Below are 23686 nucleotides of genomic sequence, written 5' to 3'. Positions count from 1 at the left end.
CACAATTATTAAACACTTCAACTTTAAAATGACTACTGAAGAAATAAGAGTAAAGAGAAACCATACACCATAATAAAATATAGTGTAATTCAAAGATACCATATCATAGAAAAAACCTAGCATTTAATAATCTACCTTTAAATCTAAGAATACATTTTCTCAGGTCTGATAAAATGTTCAGTTATTCGACCATGAAAATGTTGATACATTCGGAACTTAAGCCCTAATCATCTTGGTTTCTAAATGCACTGGAATTTTGTCAGAATTCCTACCATTCAAGAGAACCTTGTCAGCTCAAAATATCCTACCATAGCTATCTCCATCATCTGTTGAGAAGATTTCTAAGAGAGAGAAACTGAAAATATTTGAATCAGAGAGCATCCACTTTTTCAAGTCATTCTTATTTAGAAAATATTGTACTTCTTTGTAAGAAACTACTCTTTATCTATTTTTTTATTAGATCAATCATTAACATGTACAAAAATATTTAACTATAAAGTATTATAAAACTTTAAGGGGGTCAAATACAATGCATATAAAAGCTAACTGACATAAGTGTACATAAGCAAATCTTGCAGAACAACATAAAGAAATTAATATTTCGCTCTACAACAGCATTACTCAGTACTTGGAAGTGTTGTCCAGTGGAATGTAACAAAGTGGCTGGGTAAAATTTTAGAACATGAATAAAATCTTAATATGATAAGAGACAGGGTTCCTTTTTTCAGAATATAACTGTTGTATGGCCTCTAATATCTCATGCGAAATTCTTCACAAGTCTTATCTAATATCATCTTCCTGACTTTCAGATTAAAGCATGTTATAACTACCCCAAGCTTCCCAAGAGGGCAGTCAAGTTCTTCGTGCACCCTTTGACAATATATTTATGTGAGCAATGATTTTCTAGACAAATACTGTAACAGACTACATGTGGAAGGCAACTTACCATGAATACAAAGATAAATACAGTCTAATATAAATGAATCTGGTTTCAGTGATCCAAGCTCAAGTATCTCATTTTTTTTCCTTTTCTACTAGTTGCTTTACGTCGCATCGACACAGATAGGTCTTATGGCGACAATGGGACAGGAAAGGGCTAGGAGTGGGAAGGAAGCGGCTGTGGCCTTAATTAAGGTACAGCCCCAGCATTCGCCTGGTGTGAAAATGGGAAACCATGGAAAACCACCTTCAGGGCTGCCGATAGTGGGGTTCGAACCTACTATCTCCCGAATACTGGATACTGCCAATATAAATGGTCCGTTATTGGACATTATAAATTTTCCAGCTAGCTCATTCTTGGTTGCCAGCGTTTCGCTCTCGTGTGCTAGGGTGGGCTCGTCAGTTGGTACCTAGCACACCTACCAATACGCTGGCTAGTGCATACCGTGGAGGCCACTGCGTAGGCTAACTGGAGCCACCGGCAGTGCCAATGCACTAAGAGACTTTGTCTCATCACTAAAAATTGATGCCTGCTTGGCCATCAGATGATATAGATGTTGATTCCCATAGGGAATCTGAAATATTTGTCCTGAATGAGCAAATTTATAATACCAATATAAATGGTCTGTTATTGGACATTATAAATTTTCCAGCTAGCTCATTCTTGGTTGCCAGCGTTTCGCCCTCGTGTGCTAGGGTGGGCTCGTCAGTTGGTATCTAGCACACCTACCAATACGCTGGCTAGTGCATACCGTGGAGGCCACTGCGTAGGCTAACTGGAGCCACCGGCAGTGCCAATGCACTAAGAGACTTTGTCTCATCACTAAAAACGCTGGCAACCAAGAATAAGCTAGCTGGAAAATTTATAATGTCCAATAACGGACCATTTATATTGGTATTATAAATTTGCTCATTCAGGACAAATATTTCAGATTCCCTATGGGAATCAACATCTATATCATCTGATGGCCAAGCGGGCATCAATTTTTAGTGATGAGACAAAGTCTCTTAGTGCATTGGCACTGCCGGTGGCTCCAGTTAGCCTACGCAGTGGCCTCCACGGTATGCACTAGCCAGCGTATTGGTAGGTGTGCTAGGTACCAACTGACGAGCCCACCCTAGCACACGAGGGCGAAACGCTGGCAACCAAGAATGAGCTACTGGAAAATTTATAATGTCCAATAACGGACCATTTATATTGGTATTATAAATTTGCTCATTCAGGACAAATATTTCAGATTCCCTATGGGAATCAACATCTATATCTACTGGATACTGGCCGCACTTAAGCGACTGCAGCTATCGAGCTCGGTCTCAAGTATCTCATTGTTATATCTATTCTAGTCATTTACAATACAGAGGGTCAAAGGGAATGTCAAACCGTGATCATACGGGATAGCAGAGAATGATATTTTCAAGACAACCATTTTTATTTTTATTTTTTGGACATACTGTAGGTACTGTGATGGTATGTTGTAAAACACAATACTTTTATGTAAGGTAATACAATATGTAAGAACAGGTGCCACAGTACAATGGCTTGCTTCTGTATACGGTGAGTCACTCCAGGCGCAAGGGACAATGACCTGCTGTGACAAAAACAAACACACGTGGACAAAGGTCAGAGTAGTAGAATTCAAAAATCAAAAATCTCATTATTTGCAAATGAGGTGTTTACCTCGGTGGCAAATGGTACACTAAAATACATTATTGTCAAGCACTAAATATTAAATTAACAAGAGAATAACATTTTCCTATAATACAATATTATATAATTTATGCTAACAATTTTTTCTATTAAACACACAGCTCATCCTTAATAAATTTACATTGTTTACAAAATTCTACTTATAATATCTCCTGTACTACTTACAAATATAGTCATCTGATATACAGTATGTGGAATTACTTCAAATGATACTGTACAACTGGTATAAGATTAAAATTGACATTGCATTTATTTACTTTTTCTTTTCTTTACCCATTCTGGAACCTACGTAGCATAACAACCTGCTGCACCTTAACCAGAGCCCCTTTTACCACCACTTTTCAGAGTTCCTGAAGGGCCTTCACAGCTACCGTAGCGGTCCCAGGGCCCTCGAAGTCCCCACTGTACTTCACCCCTACAGGCAGTCCCCTACTTTGGCTGTCCAAACTCCTTAGACCAGGGGATGGAATTAATTTATTCACACACATTCTTTATTTACATTAACCTGCACTGGTCGAATGCCACAACAAGCACTCACTGTGTATCATGGACACAGACACCAGTGTCGTGGTTGTTTGTCTGATGATCACCTGTTACAGTGAGTACGTATGTGTTTACAAACACTTGCCACACATGCAACGTTAAGTAAAACGGAAAACATTGACTTTTGTCCTTCTGGACAATAATAGGACATTGATAGATGTACTATATTGTAGTAAATACACTTCCTACACAACCCTCATGTTTTCAGTATAACTTTTCTTTACACACTGAATATTACAAATTACCTAGCCATTAACAAAGGATGGTTTACTTTTCAGAATAGGATTTAGTATTTAAAATTTGTTTTTCTTATTGTCTATAGAATTTATAGATTGATACTATTTGTATTTAAGTTCTATGAACTTAATTTCTAGATAAAAATGACTTAAAGGGCCTTTTACCCACTACATTACATCCTCTTTCCTTTTCATCTAATTTAACTTTTGTTCATGTACATATTAGTCCAGTTAACCCTACATTTACTGTGTTTCATCAACTTTCATTTTCATCCACTCATGTTCATCCACCATTTGTAGACTTTTGTTATAATTTATTGAAATTTTTAATGTAACTTATATTAGTTTTATATATTCTGTAGCCAGTTTAATGTAGCTTGTAATTAGTTAAATGACACTTCTGGTTGTTCTTTTATCATCATTTTCTTCTTCCCCAAGAACCTCAGCAGGATTATTTTTGATCCTATATGAAACAGCCCTTAGATACAGTAAAACTTTCTCAAAGCAGGACTTAAATAAAGTGGAAACTTGTCCACTATGGACTTTTTTCTTGGTCCTGGTGAAGCTTATGGTGTTATAATGAATACCGGTAATGAAAGAATTTTTGAAAATCTACTTGTACAATGTGAAAATTATTAGGAACTGATTTAGTCCTATGTACAATATTTGTGCATTTCTGGCACTGGCATGATCCATGTCCTTGTTTCAACAAACTGACTGCATGTGTTCAAACATCCATGCTATCAGTGCACCTGCCATTCTCTTTCTTTACTAGGGCACTTCAGGAATTTCCACGAGGAAAAGGTCATTAATTGGTCTTCTAAGATAAACAGGTACAGTAGCTCAACAGGGAAACTGACTAAGACTCTAATGAGATTTTCACAATAGATCATTAACAAAGATAAGGAAGTAGGTGTACTGCCAAACAATTGGCTACTGTATTCATAAAAGTGAAAACAAACTGAACATCATGGCTAAATATTACATAAGATTATTGCTAAACCAAAAATGTTAAAATAATATTGAAGTTACGGAAAACTCTCAGTAGGGCAAATAATAATCTAGTTCAAGTGGGGAATAATGCAGATTTATGATATGGTTAATAACAAAGAAAAACAAATGAATGGATTCAAGAGAATGGTCAAATGAAAAGAAAGGTGAATATGACTGTTAACAAGGAAATCAATGACCGAGCTCAATAGCTGCAGTCGCTTAAGTGCGGCCAGTGTCCATTATTCGGGAGATAGTGGGTTCGAACACCACTGTCGGCAGCCCTGAAGATGGTTTTCCGTGGTTTCCCATTTTCATACTAGGCAAATGCTGGGGGCTATACCATAATTAAGGCCACAGCCACTTCCTTCCCACTCCTAGCCACTTCCTGCCCCATCGTCGCCGTAAGCCCTATCTATGTCGGTGCGACATAAAGCAAATTGCAATAAAAAAAGGAAATCAACGAGGTAGTGTGGGAGTGTTCAGCTCTATCTGGTCAAAAAGAACATGCTCACATTTGACTGGTGCCTCAAAGTGAAGCTCTTGCTGTAGCCATATCTTTCAGAAATTATGAGTTCAAAGTGCCTACGGGATGGCTCGACAGTTTCAATAATGATGAAACTTGTTGTTTAAAGGGACCTAACATCTAGGTGATCGGCCCAGACAGTTTCAAGAAGAGGCATAATATTGTCTGGAATAAAGATTGTGGGGAATCTAAGGACATGAATGAAAGTGTAGTGGATGACTGGAAAATCAAAACTGCTACATCTGATTTCAGAATATGAAGGTAGAAACATTTTTAATGTGGATGAAACAGCATTGTTCTTTCGGTTATTACCAACAAAGTCACTTGCTGTTAAGGGACAAAAATGTGTTAGGAATAAAATGTCTAAGGAAAGATTTACATCGCTACTGTGTGGGAATATGGAAGGAGAACTGGAAAAACCTCTCATGATTGGGAAGGCAGCAAAACCAAGATGTTTCAAGAATTTGAAAATTGATAGCCTTCTGGTGGTTTGACAAAGCAATAGCAGTGCTTGTATGACTACTACTATAATGGAAGATTGGTTGAATGGTTAAACACAAAATTAAAAAATGGAAACTTTTCCATGACAATGCCAACTGCCTCCCATACATACCTAATATTGTCAAATATGAAACTTTTTTGGTTCCCACCTAATACAACCAGTGTCTTATAGCCAATGGCTGTGGGTGTCATTTTTACATTCAAATCATACTATACATGCTTTTCAATGCAATCTTTGATCACGCACATGGAAACAGCTGACAGCTCTTACACTGTGGCAAGATCTGTGTCAGTTCTAGATGCAGTGAAATAGATTGAGCTGGCTGTATAGCAAATTACAGCAGAAACTGAGACAAAGAGTTTCATCAAGGCCAGGTTTGGAGAGAATGATAATACAGATGATAGAACGGATGAAGTGTTTGTAAATGTATCAGCAATATCTGGTTTGTATCAAGCAAAAAATGTTCCCTGTGGAGCTAAGAACTTCATTCGAAATGAAGACCATGTTACGACACATCACAATTTCAAATCAGCTACAGCCTTTCTTGCAGTGGGAAAGGCTGAGAAAGAAAAGGAGACAGAAGAAGAAGAAGAAGAAGAAGAAGAAGAAGAAGAGTATGATGATGATGACCAAAAGAAAGAAGAAGAAGATCAAAACAGGATTTGAACCCACAAATAGGCCCTACAGTGCATTTGTGACATAAAGCAATTTGCCATTATGTCTAACTCTTCCACACTTCTTGAATTAATGTACTGCATTCAGGAAGACATGATTAGAAAGAAGAGGACACAAGTTTCTGTGTTTCATCTCTGGAAGAAAGCTTAGTGTTATGCGTACTGTACAGAGTGTTGCAATGGAAATAAGTTTAAGTATGTTATAACCTGTGTTGGGATGGTGTCAAAAAGATGTACTGTGTACAATACTGTATGTAATAAGAAAGCACAGAAATAATGAAAATGTCACTGTACTACAGTACTATGTACATCAATCTTGATAGTGAAGTGTCACCCATAGGCAGATATAGGTAAGCTCTAAATATTGTTGTTGGGTCATCAGTCCATAGCTCTCCAAGCCACCCTATCCCATTCTTTAATCTTTTCATTTCTATGTAACTACTACATCCAACATCTAATTTAATCTGCTTGTCCTATTCATGCCTTGATCTAACCCTACGTTCTTACCATCAGTGCCCATATGCCAGTTTGTAGGGGGCGGGGGAGGGGGCAGACCTAGGAGTACATAGTATTTTTAATATTTTGGAAGATAAATGGCAACTTGTGTTCTGTGGTAGAATAACCCATGGTGTTCCCTGCCTGTTGGTGGGGAATGGTACCACCGCTTCTACATAATACTGACTTTTACATCATTTTCTTGAAAGGAAAACACCTGACTAGACTAGATTTTTGCCTTTCCCTGAGAGCTAGGGGGGGCCGCGGTCCCACCTTGCCCCCGGGTATGGGCGCCCTTGGTTCTTACTGCCTATACTTCCCTCAAAAACTAACTGAACAAGAGTTCCTATCATTCTATCCCTTCTTCTCATCAAATTTTGCTAAATCGTTCTCCTCTCACCAATTTGATTCAGAATCTCATCATTAGTGATTCAATCTCACCTTCAGCATCCATCCGTAAACAAATTTCAAAATCATCTATTCTATTTCTTTCTGTGCTAGTCAATGTTCATGTCTCACTTCAATATAATGCTGCATTTCAGAATAAAGTCTTTAAAAACATCTTTCTAATTCCTATATCAATGTTTGAAGTGAAAAAATTTCTTTTCTTAACAAATAACTTCCTTGCTTGTGCTAGTCTGCATTTTATGGCCTCCTTATTTCTGCCATTGTTGGTTACTCTACTACCCAAGTAACCATACTCATTTAGTTCCTTTAAGACTTCATTCCCTAATCTAATATTTTCTGCATCATCTGACTTTAACTGATGGCACTCCATTACTGTTTTTTGGATTTGTTTATTTTCATCTTCTCGTAGACTGTGTCCATACCATTCAGCATTCTCTCCAGATTTTCTGCTGTCTCAGATAAAATAACAATGCTGTGTTTCAGTCATCAGTCTATAGACTGGTTTGTTACAGCTCTCTGTGCCAACTTATCCTGTGCTAACCTTTTCATTTTTACATAACTACTACATCCTACATCTGTTCTAATCTGCTTGTCATATTTGTATCTTGGTCTACCCTTACCGTTCTTGCCACCTATACTTCCCTCTAAAACCAACTGTACAAGTCCTGGGTGTCTTAAGATGTGTCCTATCATTCTATTTCTTCTTCTGGTCAAATTTAGCCAAATCAATCTCCTCTCACCAATTCGATTCAGTATCTCTCTCTTCGCACCAATTCAATCTCCTCTCACCAATTCGATTCAGTATCTCTCTTCTCTCACCAATTCGATTCAGTATCTCTTCATTCGTGATTCTATCTACCCATCTCACCTTCAGGATTCTTCCGTAACACCACATTTCAAATGCTTCTATACTCTTTCTTTCTGAGCTAGTTATCATCCATGTTTCACTTCCATACAATGCCACACTTCAGGCGCAAGTCTTCAAAAACATCTTTCTAATTCCTATATCAATGTTCCAGGTGAACAAATTTCTTTTCTTGAGAAAGGCCTTCCTTGCTTGTGCTAGTCTGCATTTTATGTCGTCCTTACTTCTACCATCATTAGTTATTTTACTACAAAAATAACAATAGTCATCTACTTCCTTTAAGACTCCATTTCCTAATCTAATATTTCCCGCATCACCTTTGTTTGGCCGCACTCCATTACTTTTGTTTTGGACTCACTTATTTCCATCTTGTATTCCTTCTCCAAGACTCTGTCCATACCATTCAGCAATTTCTCCAGATCTTTTGCACAGTCAGATAAAATAACAATTTCATCAGCAAATCTCAGGGTTTTGATTTCCTCTCCTTGGACTTTGATTCCCTTTCCAAATTCCTCTTCGATTTCCTTTATTGCCTGTTCTATGTAAACATTGAAAAGGAGTGGGGACAAACTGCAGCCTTGCCTCACTCCTTTCTGGATTGCAGATTTTTTTCAAAGCCTTCGATTCTTATCACTGCAAAAAGCAAAGCAAAGTCACCTCCGTACAGGCCATGAAGGCCCTTGGAGGAGTGGAAGGTAAAGGCTTCCACCATTGTTAACCTCGGCACGTGATGAGGTTGAGTGGTTAGCTCTACACCCAGGAATTAACCTGGTACTCATTTTTGGTGTAGGCTGAGTGAACCTCAGGGCCATATGCACCTCCGGAAGTGGAAATCTCGTTTCTTAAATTTTACGACTTCCTGACGGGGATTCAAACCCACGTCCTTCCGGGCAAACCGAGCACGCCTTTACCGCCTCGGCCAGGCAGCCCCTTTCTTATCACTGCAGACTGATTTTTATATAGATTGTAGATAATTCTCCTTTCTCGGTATCTCATCCCGATCACCTTCAGAATCTCAAACAGCTTGGTCGAATCAACATTATCCAATGCCTTTTCTAGATCTATGAACACCATGTGAGTGGGCTTGTCTTTCTTAATTTGGTCCTCTAAGATCAGACATAAAGTCAGGATTGCTTCATGTGTTCCCACATTTCTTCTGAATCCAAATTGATCTTCTCCCAACTCAGTTTCAACTTGTCTTTCCATTCTTCTGTAAATAATGTGGTAAAATTTTGCAGGCTTGAGATACTAAACTAACGGTTCGGTAGTTTTCACACTTGTCAGTACTGGCTTTCTTGGGAGTAGGTATAACACATTCTGCCGAAAATCGGATGGCACTCCTCCTGTATCATACATCTTACACACTAAACAGAATAACTCTCCTGATTTCTTCTAAGGTAGTCAGTTATTCTGAGGGTACATCATCAATTCTCGGTGCCTTGTTCCTACTTAGGTCTCTCAAAGCTCTGTCAAATTCTGACCTCAAAATTGGGTCTCCCATGTCATCAGCATCAACAGCCTCTTCTTGTTCCAGAACCCTATTATCTACTTCTTTACCTTCACACAACTGTTGGATATGTTCCTGCCATCTTTCTGACTTTTATTCTTTCCCTAGAAGTGGTTTTCCATCTGAGCTTTTAATATTCATAAACATAGTATTCCTTTCTCCAAAGGTTACCTTGATTTTCCTGTACGCAGCATCTACCTTTCCTAGGACTATACAAACTTCAACATCCTTGCAGTTCTCTTTCAGCCATCATTCCTTAGCTGTCCTGCACTTTCTATCTACTTCATTCTTTATTCACCTGTATTCTTTTTTGCCCTCCTCATTTTTTTCATTCTTGTAATTTTGTCGTTCATTAGTCAGGTCTAGTATCTCTTGAGTTATCCAGTGTTCCTTAGTTGATCTTTCCTTTCTTCCTAACTTTTCTTCAGCAGCCTTACTGATCTCATTCTTCATGACTGTCCATTCTTCCTCCACTGTGTTTCTTCAGCCTTTTCATTTAGTCCTTGTGTTACATGTTCCTGGAAACAATCCCATGTTCCTTGAAATAATCCCTCACACTCTTTTCTTTCAACTTGTCTAGATCCCATCTCCTTGCATTCCTTCATTTCTTCAATTTCTTCAACTTCAGATGGCATTTCATGGCAAACAGGTTGTGGTCAGAGTCAACGTCTACTCCTGGGGAAGTCTTGCAATCCAATACTTGGTTTCTGAATCTCTGCCTAATCATAATGTCTATTTGATACCTTCCAGGCCAGTCTCAGGGTTTTGATTTTCTCTCCTTGGATTGTGATTCCCTTTCCAAAGTCATCTTCGATTTCCTTTACCATATGTTCTATATAAACACTGAAAAAGAGAGGGGACAAACTGCAGCCTTGTCTCACTCGTTTCTGAATTGCTTCTCCTTTTTCATAGCCCTCAATTATTATCACTGCAGACTGAATATTTTACAGAGTGTTGATAATCCTTCTTTCTCAGTATCCAAACCAATCACCTTCAGGATCTCAAATGGCTTGGTTCAATCAACATTACTGAATGTTTTCTAGATCTACAAATTCCAAGTACATGGGCTTGTCCTTCTTAATTTATTCCTCTAAAGAACAGATGTGAAGTCAGAACTGCTTCACGTGTTCCTACATTTCTTCCAAAGCCAAAATGATCTCCTTCCAGCTCAGCTTCAACTTGTCTTTCCATTCTACCATACATAATGTGTGTTAACATTTTGCAAACATGATATATTAAACTAATGATGCAGTAGTTTTCAAAATTGTCAGCACTTTTCTTCTTGGGAATAGGTATAATAACATTCTGTCCAAAGTCAGATGGCACTTCCTCTGTTTCATACATCTTACTAATTGCAATAACCCTCCCATGGCAGTTTTTCCTAAGGCAGTCAGTAATTGTGAGGGTATGTCATCAGTTCCAAGTGCCTTGTTTCTATTTAGGTCTCTAAAAACTGTGTCAAATTCTGACTTCAGAATTGGTTCTCCCATTTCATCAGCAATAACAGTCTCATCTTGTTCCAGAACCTTATCACCTACTTCTTTCCCTTGATACAATTATTGAATATGTTCTTGCCATATTTCTGCCTTGTCTTCTTTCTCCAGAAGTGGTTTTCCATCTGAGTTCATATTCATATACCCAGTTTTCTTTTCTCCAAAGGTTTCTTTGATTTTTGTATATGCAGCATCTATCATTCCTACAACCATACAATCTTCAACATCCTTGCACTTCTCTTTCAGCCATTCTTCCTTAGCTGTCCTGCACTTTCTACTTCATTCTTTAATCACCTGTATTCTCTTCTGCCCTCCTCATTTTTACATTATTGTATTTTTCCATTTGTCTCCTCAGTTATCCAATGATTCTTATTTGATCTTGCCCCTAAACTTTCTTCTTCAGCAGCCCTCTTGATCTCATTTTTCATGATTATCCACTCTTCATCTATTGTTTCCTTTACTATTTTCATTTAATCCTTATGCAACATATTCCTGGAAACAATCCCTCACTCTCTTTTCCTTCAACTTGTCTAGATCCCATCTCCTTGCATTCCTTCCTTTCTCAAATTTCTTCAACTTCAGTCGGCATTTCCTAACCACCAAGTTGTGGTCAGAGTCCAAATCTGCTCCTGGAAAGTCTTGCAATCCAGTACCTGGTTTCTGAATCTCTACCTAATCATAAGGAAGTTGATTTGATACCTTCCGGTTTCTCCAGGTCTTGTCCACGTATACAACCATCGTTTGTGGTGTTTGAACCAAGTATTAGCAAGAACTAAATTATGATCAGTGCAGAATTCTACCAGTTGACTTCCTGTTTCAGTCCTATGTTCCAGCCAATATTCTCCTACTACATTTCCTTCTCTTGCTTGGCCTACCAGTGCATTCCAATCTCCCATCACAATGAGATTCTCATCTCCTTTTACATATTGCATTAAACCTTCTATATATTCCTTCAATTTCTTCACCATCTGCTGAACTAGTAGGCATATAGACCTGCACTATTGTGGTTGGGTCTCCCACAAGTCCAACCCCTCCTCCTCATGGTGGGAGACGGGCAACAGCATGAAGTAGGGGATGACCTGCAGGGGCGAAGTACGGTGGGGACTTTGTGTGCCCCGGCACCACTACGGTAGCTGTGAAGGCCCTGGAGGAACCCTTAAAAGCGACGGCCAAATGGGGTCTGGTGAATCTGCTGAAGTCCTCAATGGCAGTGAAGGTGGAACTGGCAGAAGAGGCAACCCAGCTTTCCGGGGTGAATAGGATTAGCAACCACTGCCTTGTGGGGAAGGGGAGGGAACCCTAAAGACTAAGGGAGAGAACCCCAACAGAAAACTTCTGCATGCCTGGAAGCAGAAAGGGGCAGCTCCCCACCAGGCTAGGGCGCTTGGGCCGATAACTCATGTTAACCTGAATAAAACTCCTCATAGAAACTGAAACAAGAAATAGCCGGACTAATTCAAATGATGTAACATTTGCTATGAAAAAGGACACTCGAACTGAATTTGGGAACATTCAGACCATGTGGCAGACTGGAAAGCTCGAAGAAGTGCCAAGAGGAATGATGCGGTATCGACTGACAATTTTGGGTCTTAGTGAGATGACATGGACAGATTGTGGAGAAATATAAACTAGGAATGGAAGTTGTTGTATTCAGGAAGAGAGGATGACAACCATGCTGGGGGGAGTAGCCTTACTACTGAGTAGCACTACAAAGAAGAGTTTGTTAGAGTGGCATCCTATTTCTGAATGCATAATTACAGCATGATTTGCATCTAGAGCAAGACTGGTTACCTTAGTACAGTGTTATGCACAGATGGAGATGGCTGAAGAAGAGGAGAAAGCTAGATTTTATAGTAAGCTACATGAAACTTTATGATGTATAAGTAAAAGAGATATTGTTATGGTAATGGAAGTCTTAAATGCAAAAATTGGAAATGCTAATCAAGGCCTGGAGCAAATTATGGGAAGGCAGGGTATAGGAACCCGAAATGATAATGGAGAACGATTCATCGATCTGTATGGTATGTCTGGATTGGTTATTGGTGGTACAATTTTCCCTCACAGAGAATGCTAGAAGGTAACCTGGGTCTCTCCGGATCATGAGACTGAAAACCAGATTGACCATTTTGCCACAAAAAGGAATTGGTGTACCTCTCTACTTGATGTGAGAAATAGAAGAGGAGTAGACGTTGGTAGTGACCACCATTTAATCACAGCAACTATACGGACTGAGATAGCATCAGTGAGACTATCAGGTCTATATGGTAGAGTGAAATATAACACCAGCAGGCTGAAGGAGACTACCATCAAAGAAGAGTACTCAATAGAACTTCGAAATCGGTACGAAGAGCTGGGCAAACTGGAGCAGGAAGTGATCAAGGATATCGACCAACTTTGGACTAAGGCTAAAGAAGCATTCAACTCAACCTGTGAGGCAGTACTTGGAGTAAAAAGGAAAGGAAGAACTGACTGGGTTTCACAAGACACTTCAAACTTAACTTAAGAGAGAAGAATCACTAAAACCAAGAAAAATGCTGCTAAAACACGAGATGCCAAAGAGGACCCACAAGGAATATGCTGCCATCAATCGATCAGTTAAGCGTTGCTTTTGCAGGGATAAAAGGATGTTTATTAATAAGCTAGCCACAGAAGCAGAGCATGCAGCAGAAGTAGGAGATGTAAAAACGATATATACCATCACAAGACAATTGGCCAACGAGAAATTTGATGGTAGTATGCCAATTAAGAATAAAGATGACAACCTTCATACCTTCAAGGAAGAGCAGATGAAGAGACGGAAAGAGTATTTTATGGAAGTCCTGAACTGGATTACAGAACAAACTGTGGAACCTGAACAGGAGGATGAAGAGATACCGGAAGGCCAAAGGATCAGCAGTGAGCCACCAACAAAAGAAGAAATAGTAGAAGCCATCAAACACCTAAAGAATGGCAAAGTTCCAAGATGGATAATGTCATACCTGAAGCTCTCAAAACAAATCCAGAGATATCTGCAGATTTACTGCTTCCACTGATTTCTGCTATCTGTGGTAAGGAGACTTTCCCAGAAGAATGGAATAAAGGGCTGCTTATCAAATTTCCAAAGAGAGGGGATCTGTTGGTTTGCGACAACTGGCGTGGCATCACACTGCTCTCTGTGCCCAGCATGGTTCTTTCACAAGTCATTCTCAACAGGATCAAACTGTATGTGGAAGGTAAGCTGAGAAAAGAGCAGGCTGAATTCCGAGAAGGCCACTCGTGTGCCGATCAGATCAATACCTTACAGATAATTCCAGAGCAATCAGCAGAATACCAGTCATCTTTGTACTTGCTCTATATTGACTTTGAGATGACCTTCGACAGCATTTTTAGGGCTAAGATCTGGAGAGCAATGAAGATCATCGGCATTCCTAAGAAGATCATCAGTCTGATTAAGTGTATGTATGATAAGTATCGAAAGGGGGGCAGCCTTTTGGAAGTTGCAAGGGCGGCAGTCTAGATGATTGACTTATATGGCCTTGTAATAATACTCAACATGGCTTAGCTGTGTTGATACTGCTACACGGCTAAAAGCAACGGGAAACTACAGCCGTAACTAACTCCTGAGGACATGCAGCTCTCTCTGTATGAATGATGTACTGATGATGACTTCCTCCTGGGTAAAATATTCCGGAGGTAAACTAGTCCCCCATTCGGATCTCCAGGTGGGGACTACACGAGAGGGGGCGATCATCAGGAAGATGGATACTGACATTCTGCGAGTTGGAACGTGGAATGTTAGAAGTTTGAATTGTTGGGGTAGATTAGAGAATCTGAAAAGGGAGATGGATAGACTAAAATTAGATGTAGGTGGTATAAGTGAAGTACGTTGGCAGGAAGAACAGGATTTTTGGTCAGGCGACTACCGAATTATCAACACAAAATCAAACAGAGGAAATGCAGGAGTTGGTTTAATAATGAATAAGAAAATAGGACAGCAGGTAAGCTACTATGACCAGCATAGTGAAAGAATTATTGTCGTCAAGATAGACACCAAACCAATGCCCACCACAATAGTGCAGGTCTATATGCCTACTAGCTCAGCGGATGATGACGAAATCGAAAGAATATATGAAGAGATAGAAGATTTAATACAATATGTAAAAGGTGACGAGAATCTAATTGTGATGGGAGACTGGAATGCAGTGGTAGACCAAGGAAGAGAAGGTAATACAGTAGGAGAACTCGGATTGGGACAAAGGAATGAAAGAGGAGGTTGGCTAGTTGAATTCTGCACTGATCAGAATTTGGTCCTTCCCAATACTTGGTTCAAACACCACAAATGATGGCTTTATACGTGGATGAGACCTGGAGACACTGGAAGGTATCAAATAGACTTCATTATGATTAGGCAGAGATTCAGAAACCAGGTGTTGGATTGCAAAACTTTCCCAAGAGCAGACATGGACTCTGACCACAACTTGTTGGTCATAAAATGCCATCTGAATTGAAGAAATTGAAGAAAGGAAAGAATGCAAAAAGATGGGATCTGGACAAGTTGAAACAAAAGTGTGTGAGGGATTGTTTCAAGAAACATGTTGCAAAAGGACTAAATGAAAAGGCTGAAGGAAACACAATAGAGGAAGAGTGGATAGTCATGAAAAATGCAGTCAGCAGGGCTGCTGAAGAAATGTTAGGAAGGAAGAAAAGATCAACTAAGAATCAGTGGATAACTCAGGAGATACTAGACCTGATTGATGAATGACGTAAATACAAGAATGCTAGAAATGAAGAGGGCAGAAAACAATACAGGCAATTAAAGAATGAAGTAGATAGAAAGTGCAAGGTAGATAAGGAAGACTTGCTGAAGGAGAAGTGCAAGGATGTCGAAGGTTGTATGGTCCTAGGAAAGGTAGATGCTGCATACAGGAAAATTAAGGAAATCTTTAGAGAAAGGAAATCTAGGTGTATGAATATTAAGAGCTCAGATGGAAAGCCACTTCTAGGGAAAGAAGAAAAAGCAGAAAGATGGCAGGAACATATCCAACAGTTGTATCAAGGTGAAGATGTAGATAATTTGGTTCTGGAACAAGAAGAGGCTGTTGATGCTGATGAAATGGGAGACCCAATTTTGAGGTCAGAGTTTGACAGAGGTGTGAGCGACCTAAATAGGAACAAGGCACCTAGAATTGATGACATTCCCTCTGAATTACTGACTTCCTTGGGAGAAACCAGCATGGCAAGGTTATTCCATTTAGTGTGTAAGATGTATGAGACAGAAGAAGTCCCATCCGATTTTCAGCAGAATGTTGTTATACCTATTCCCAAGAAAGCTGGTGTTGACAGGTGTGGAAACTATCGCACCATTAGTTTAGTATCTCATGCCTGCAAAATTTTAACATGTATTATTTACAGCAGAATGGAGAAAAGAGAAACAAGTTGAAGCTGAGTTTGGAGAAGATCAATTTGGCTTCAGAAGAAATGTAGGAACACGTGAAGCAATCCTGACTTTACGCCTGATCTTAGAGGATCGAATTGAGAAGGACAAGCCCACGAACATGGCATTCGTAGATCTAGAAAAGGCATTCGATAATGTTGATTGGACCAAGCTATTTAAGATTCTGAAGGTGATTGGGATCAGATACCGAGAACGAAGAATTATCTACAATCTGTATAAAGATCAGTCTGCAGTGATAAGAATCGAGGGCTTTGAAAAAGAAGCAGCAATCCAGAAAGGAGTGAGGCAAGGCTGCAGCCTGTCCCCCCTACTTTTCAATGTTTACATAGAACAGGCAGTAAAGGAAATCAAAGAGGAATTTGGAAACGGAATCACAATCCAAGGAGAGGAAATCAAAACCTTGAAATTTGCCGATGATATTGTTATTTTATCTGAGACTGCAGAAGATCTCGAGAAGTTGCTGAATGGTATGGATGAAGTCTTGGGTAAGGAGTATAAGATGAAAATAAATAGTCCAAAACAAAAGTAATAGAGTGCAGTCGAACGAAGGCAGGTGATGTAGGAAATATTAGATTAGGAAATGAAGTCTTAAAGGAAGTAGATGAATATTGTTACTTGGGTAGTAAAATAACTAACGATGGCAGAAGTAAGGAGGACATAAAATGCAGACTAGCACAAGCAAGGAAGAGCTTTCTTAAGAAAAGAAATTTGCTCACTTCAAACATTGATATCGGAATTAGAAAGATGTTTTTGAAGACTTTCGTGTGGAGCGTGGCATTGTATGGAAGTGAAACATGGACGATAAGTAGCTCAGAAAGAAAGAGAATAGAAGCTTTTGAAATGTGGTGTTACAGAAGAATGCTGAAGGTGAGATGGATAGATCGAATCACGAATGAAGAGATACTGAATCGAATTGGTGAGAGGAGATCGATTTGGCTAAATTTGATGAGAAGAAGAGATAGAATGATAGGACACATCTTAAGACACTCAGGACTTGTTCAGTTGGTTTTTGAAGGAAGTGTAGCTGGTAAGAACGGTAGGGGTAGACCAAGGTATGAATATGACAAGCAGATTAGAGCAGATGTAGGATGCAGTAGTTATGTAGAAATGAAACGGTTAGCACAGGATAGGGTGGCATGGACAGCTGCATCAAACCAGTCTGTGGACTGATGACTCAAACAACAATGATAAATATACATGCCAGGTGGAACATAAAGAATGTTTGATGGAACCAATTGAAGTTAAGACTGGTGTAAAACAAGGATGTCTACTGTCACCCATACTGTTCCTTATTACTCTTGATGTTGTCACGAGAAGTGCAATGAATCGACAATTGGGAATCCAGTGGAATCTTACTCAATGACTGGAAGATTTGGACTTTGCCGATGACCTATGCTTACTTGCTTATAGTTGTAAAGATATGGAAATTAACCTTAAAGACCTGGGAACTGAGGCACAGGAAGTTGACTTTGGATTAACATTAAGAAGACAAAGGAAATGCAATTAAGAAACCAAAATAACACTCCATTGCAAGTGGATGGGCATGTTATAGAGAGAGTGAATAATTTTTGCTACCTAGGAAGCATTGTAACGGTGAACGGAGGAGCAGATGAAGATGTGACCAGCCGTTTGAACAAAGCTAAGGGTGCGTTTGCAACACTCTGTCCCATATGGAGGTCTAAAGAACTCATTATGAGAACAAAACTGTGTATCTTCAAGAGCAATGTTAAATCTGTGCTGCTTTATGTGTGTGAAACCTGGAAAGTGACCAAATCTTTGACACGGCAGATTCAGAGAAACATCTTAGGGATATACTGGCCAAAAGTGGTGTCAAATGAAAACTGTGGAAGAGAACACACCAATTACCAACTGAAAATCAGATTAAGAAAAGAAAGTGCCAGTTGATTGGCCATACACTGCATAGACCTGATGACAGCATAGCAAAACAAGCTCTCGAATAGAATCCCCAGGAGCAGAGGAGGAGAGGAAGAACTAAGATGACGTGGAGGAAATCAGTAGAGACAGAGAGTGAGCAGCTTGGGTATACATGGGGAAAGCTGAAACACATGGCACATCACAGAACCAGATGGCAAAACCTTGTCTTGGCCCTATGCTCCTCAACAGGAGTTTAAGGAATTAAGTCAAGTCAAAGTCATTGTGGTTGGTATTGGCTTGGTGTCTATCGTGACAACAATAATCTTTTCACTATGCCGGTCACAGTAGCGTATCTGCTGCCCTATTTTCTTATTCATTATTAAACCAACTCCTGCATTTTCCCTGTTTGATTTTGTGTTGATAATTCTGTAGTCACCAGACCAAAAATCCTGCTCTTCTTGGCAACGTACATCACTTATACCAACTAAATCTAACTTTAGTCTATCCATTTCACTTTTCATGTTCTCTAACCTACCACAAAAATTAAAACTTCTTACACTTCACACTCCGACTCACAGTATGTCAGTATTCAACTTCCTGATGATTGTCCCCTCTCGTGTAGTTTCCGCCCGGAGATCCGAATGGGAGACTACTTTACCTCTGAAATATTTTACCCATCATCAGTACATCATTCATACACAGAGAGCTACATGTCCTTGGAAGTTAGTTATGGCTGTAGTTTGCTGTTGCTTTCAGCTGTGTAACAGTATCAACACAGCTAAGCCATGTTAAATATTATTACAAGGCCATACAAGCCACCTTTGCAACTTATAAAAGACCCACTTTCGATGAACCATTCATTCACCCAGTCTCTTGACAAATACCCATCCGATATGGTTCCACCTACGACTTGGCTACCTGCTTCATTGGAATGCATAAGCCTCCCTACCACAACAAGGTCATATGGTTCACAGAGAAGGAAGCTCTAAATAATATTTAAAAATACTCTATCATGTTTTGTGTAGCAGAAGTGGTGATTGGTGTTTTGTGTAATGGGGAAACTTGTCTAATTCAGAAAAAAATGTTGGTCCTTGCGATTCCACTTTGAGCAAGTTTTACTATAGGCGAGTCTCATGATTGTATTCTTCATATCATATGACCATGTCCCTGATGTGCTCTTGATTAGCAGCGTACAGTCCCATGAAAATTAATCTGATCACAACAATAACATACACATTTTATATTTGTATTCACCTCTTTAGAGCTTTCTTCTCTGTAAACCATACCTTTAATCTTTGCAAATAGCTAATATGTCCTTTCTTTTTTATAAGTTGCTTTACATGATTTGGCATGGGGTTTTACAGTTCGTGTCATATGTGCTGAAGTTGTTGAGATGTTCTTAGTTTGGCACACATATTGAACCCTCTATCCCTGCACTTCTAAGTGACTCTCATCAGAGAAAGTCATTTTCTTCCAGTGCTCCATTGTCGTCCAATCCTGATGACCACGTGCCTATAAGAGACTTTTCCTGTACATTTCTCCTGTTAGAATGTGTTCCTTTACAGTTATCTAGTTCTTCTTCTGGGTTGAACCACATTGTTTTTTCTGTACATTCCGTACAATTTGCCAACGTTTTGAATACATTGCAGAATTCTTAGCCAAGGCAACTAAAATACCCCTGCATATTTTTATGAAACAGTCAAGTTTTGTGCTTCACCTTTTGCAAATAACCCACATGTTTTCTATTGGATTAATGTCAGGGGAGTTACCTGGCCACTCCCAGATATGAATATTGTTCTCACTGAAGAGTTTCTTCACTTTCTTTGAAGTATGACAAGGAGCCAAATCTTGGTGAAAAATTTCATGACCATCTGGAAACCTCTTCTGCAGCTCACCAACAACTCTCCTTTCCAGCATTTGGATGTGCTGATCAGTGTTCATCATCCCATCAATTGGTACCAAGGGTTTTAAAATTCATGGCATATGTTTGAAATTGTTGGTTCATTCTTATTTTGGCACACAAATTGAACTCTCTACCCCTGCACTTCTAAGTGACCCTCATCAGAGAAAGTCATTTTCTTCCAGTGCTCCATTGTCGTCCAATCCTGATGACCACGTGCCCATAAGAGACTTTTCCTGCACATTTCTCCTGTTAGAATGTGTTCCTTTACAGTTATTTAGTTTGGTTTTTTTTTTTTTCGGGTTGAACCACGTTGTTATTTTCTGTACATCTCGTACAATTTGCCAACATTTTGAATACATTGCAGGATTCTTAGTCAAGGCGACTTAAATACCCCCACTAACTAAATAATTCTGCACACTGTGGAAGCTTCACATCTAATATGTTCCTTTACAGGTTTGTGGGCTTTCCTTCCAGCTGCCAGAAATCTGCAATGAACAGGTGGCAGATTCCCTAATTCTTTACCTAGCTTTTTCTTAAATATTTTCAATGAACTTGGAAACTTATCAAACATTTCCCTTGATAATTTATTCCAATCCCTTACTTTCCATCCTATAAATGAAAATTTGCTCCAATCTGTCCTCTTGAATTCCAACTTTATATTTTCAATCACTACTGATCTGCATTTAGGGCAGTCACCCAGGTGGCAGATTCCATATCTGTTGTTGTCCTAGCCTTTTCTTAAATGATTGCAAAGAAATTGGAAAATTATTGAACATTTCCCTTGGTAAGTTATTCCAATCCCTAACTCCCCTTCCTATAAACGAATATTTGCCCCAATTTGTCCTCTTGAATTCCAACTTTATCTTCATATTGTGATCTTTCCTACTTTTAAAGACACCACTCAAACTTATTCGTCTATTGATGTCCTCCCACGCCATCTCTCCACTGACAGCTCGGAACATACCACTTAATCGAGCAGCTCGTCTCCTTTCTCCCAAGTCTTCCCAGCCCAAACTTTGCAACATTTTTGTAACGCTACTCTTTTGTCGGAAATCACCCAGAACAAATTGAGCTGCTTTTCTTTGGATTTTTTTTCCAGTTCTTGAATCAAGTAATCCTGGTGAGGCATCCCATACACTGGAACCGTACTCTAGTTGGGGTCTTACCAGAGACTTATATGCCCTCTCCTTTACATCCTTACTACAACCCCTAAATACCCTCATAACCATGTGCAGAGATCTGTACCCTTTATTGACAATCATATTTATGTGATTACCCCAATGAAGGTCTTTTCTTATATTGACACCTACGTACTGTACTTACAATGATACCCAAAAGGAACTTTCACCCCATCAACACAGTAATTAAAACTGAGAGGACTTTTCCTATTTGTGAAATTCACAACCTGACTTTTAACCTCGTTTATCATCATACCATTGCTCACCGTCCATCTCACAACACTATCAAGGTCACCCTGCAGCCGCTCACAATCTTGTAACTTATTTATTACTGTGTACAAAATAACATCATCTGCAAAAAGCCTCATCTCTGATTCCACTTCTTTACACATACCATTGATATATATAAGAAAATATAAAGGTCCAATAATACTGCCTTGAGGAATTCCCCTCTTAATTATTACAGGGACAGGTAATGCTTCGCCTACTCTAATTCTCTGAGTTCTATTTTCTAGAAATATAGCCACCCATTCAGTCACTAGTTTTTGTAGTCCAATAGTACTCATTTTTTGCCAGTAGTCTTCCATGATCTACCCTATCAAATGCCTTAGATAGGTCAATTGCAATACAGTCCATTTGGCCTCCTGAATCCAGGATATCTGCTATATCTTGCTGAAATCCTACAAGATGAGCTTCAGAGGAATAACCTTTCCTAAACCCAAACTGCCTGCTGTCAAACCAGTTATTAATTTTGCATGCATGTCTAATATAATCATAAAGAATGCTTTCCCAAAGCTTACATGCAATGCATGTCAAACTGACTGGCCCGTAATTTTCAGCTGTATGTCTATGACCGTTTCCTTTATACACAGGGGCTACTATACCAACTCTCCATTCATTTGGTATAGCTCCTTCAACCAAACAATAATCAAATAAGTATTTCAGATATGGTACTATATCCCAACCCATTGCCTTTAGTATATCCCCAGAAATCTTATCAATTCCAGCTGCTTTTCTAGTTTTCAACTTTTGTATCTTACTGTAAATGTCATTGTTATCATAGGTAAATTTTAATACTTCTTTAGTATCACTCACATCCCCTTTCTGGACATTATCCTTGTAACCAACAATCTTTACATACTGCTGACTGAATACTTCTGCCTTTTGAAGATCCTCGCATACACACTCCCCTTGTTCATTAATAATTCCTGGAATGTCCTTTGAACCTGTTTCTGCGTTAAAGTACCTATACATACTCTTCCATTTTTCACTAAAATTTGTATGACCACCAATTATGCTTGCCATCATGTTATCCTTAGCTGACTTCTTTGCTAGATTCAATTTCCTAGTAAGTTCCTTCAATTTCTCCTTACTTCCATAACCATTTCTAACTCTATTTCGTTCCAACCTGCACCTCCTTCTTAGTCTCTTTACTTCTCTGTTATAATATAGTGGATCTTTACCATTCCTTACCACCTTTAAAGGTACAAACCTATTTTCACATTCCTCAACAATTGCTTTAAACCCATCCCAGATTCTGTTAACATTTTCATTTACCATTTTCCAGCGATCATAGTTACTTTTTAAAAACTCCCTCATGTCTGTTTTATCAGCCATATGGTACTGCGTAATAGTTCTAATTTTAATACCTTCCTTTCTTTCACATTGATTTTTAACTACGACAAAAACAGCTTCGTGATCACTAATACCATCTATTACTTTGGTTTCTCTGTAGAGCTCATCTGGTTTTATCAGCACCACATCCAAAATATTCTTCCCTCTAGTTGGTTCCATCACTTTCTGAATCAATTGCCCTTCCCATATTAACTTATTTGCCATTTGTTGTTCATGCTTCCTGTCGTTCGCATTACCTTCCCAATTGACACTTGGTAAATTGAGATCACCCGCTACAATCACGTTCCTTTCCTTATCGTTTCCCACATAGCTGATTATCTTATCAAATAATTCTGAATCAGCATCAGCGCTACCCTTTCCCGGTCTGTACACTCCAAAGATGTGTTAGCTTAACACACTAAGATAGACATCGTTACAGCGAATAATATAACCACATCCTTTTCCACGATGTTCTACATCTTCTAAAGGGATTATACTTCACGAGACAGTCAAACATACCTGTCAAATACCAGATATACTCGTCTCAAACGCAACTTCAACGAGCACATCAATATCTTTTTTGCATTGGTTATATTACAATATATTACGATAATTTATAGATCAACCAACTTAATAAGATAATTTAAAATATTCACCTTTTCTCCTGGCCAATATTCTTTAGTTCCTGTTCACAAAATAAACAAAATCCAACCTCAACGTTTCAACCAATCTAGTCTATTGAAGACTTGTATTGACAATTGCCTCAAGCTAACATAGGCTTGAATTTTCTTACAAA

The 23686-nt window shown here is 39.0% G+C and overlaps 1 protein-coding gene across 4 annotated transcripts in view; it reads right to left on the bottom strand.

The window, feature by feature from the left end:
• The window catches only part of FER (tyrosine-protein kinase Fer), a 751747-nt gene that overhangs the window by 51807 nt on the left and 676254 nt on the right, over positions 1-23686 (bottom strand). The gene's annotated exons all lie outside the window — the stretch shown is intronic.

This window comes from Anabrus simplex, chromosome 1, assembly GCF_040414725.1.
Source record: "Anabrus simplex isolate iqAnaSimp1 chromosome 1, ASM4041472v1, whole genome shotgun sequence".
NCBI lineage: Eukaryota > Metazoa > Arthropoda > Insecta > Orthoptera > Tettigoniidae > Anabrus > Anabrus simplex.
This window is presented reverse-complemented; position numbering and strand designations above follow the sequence as displayed.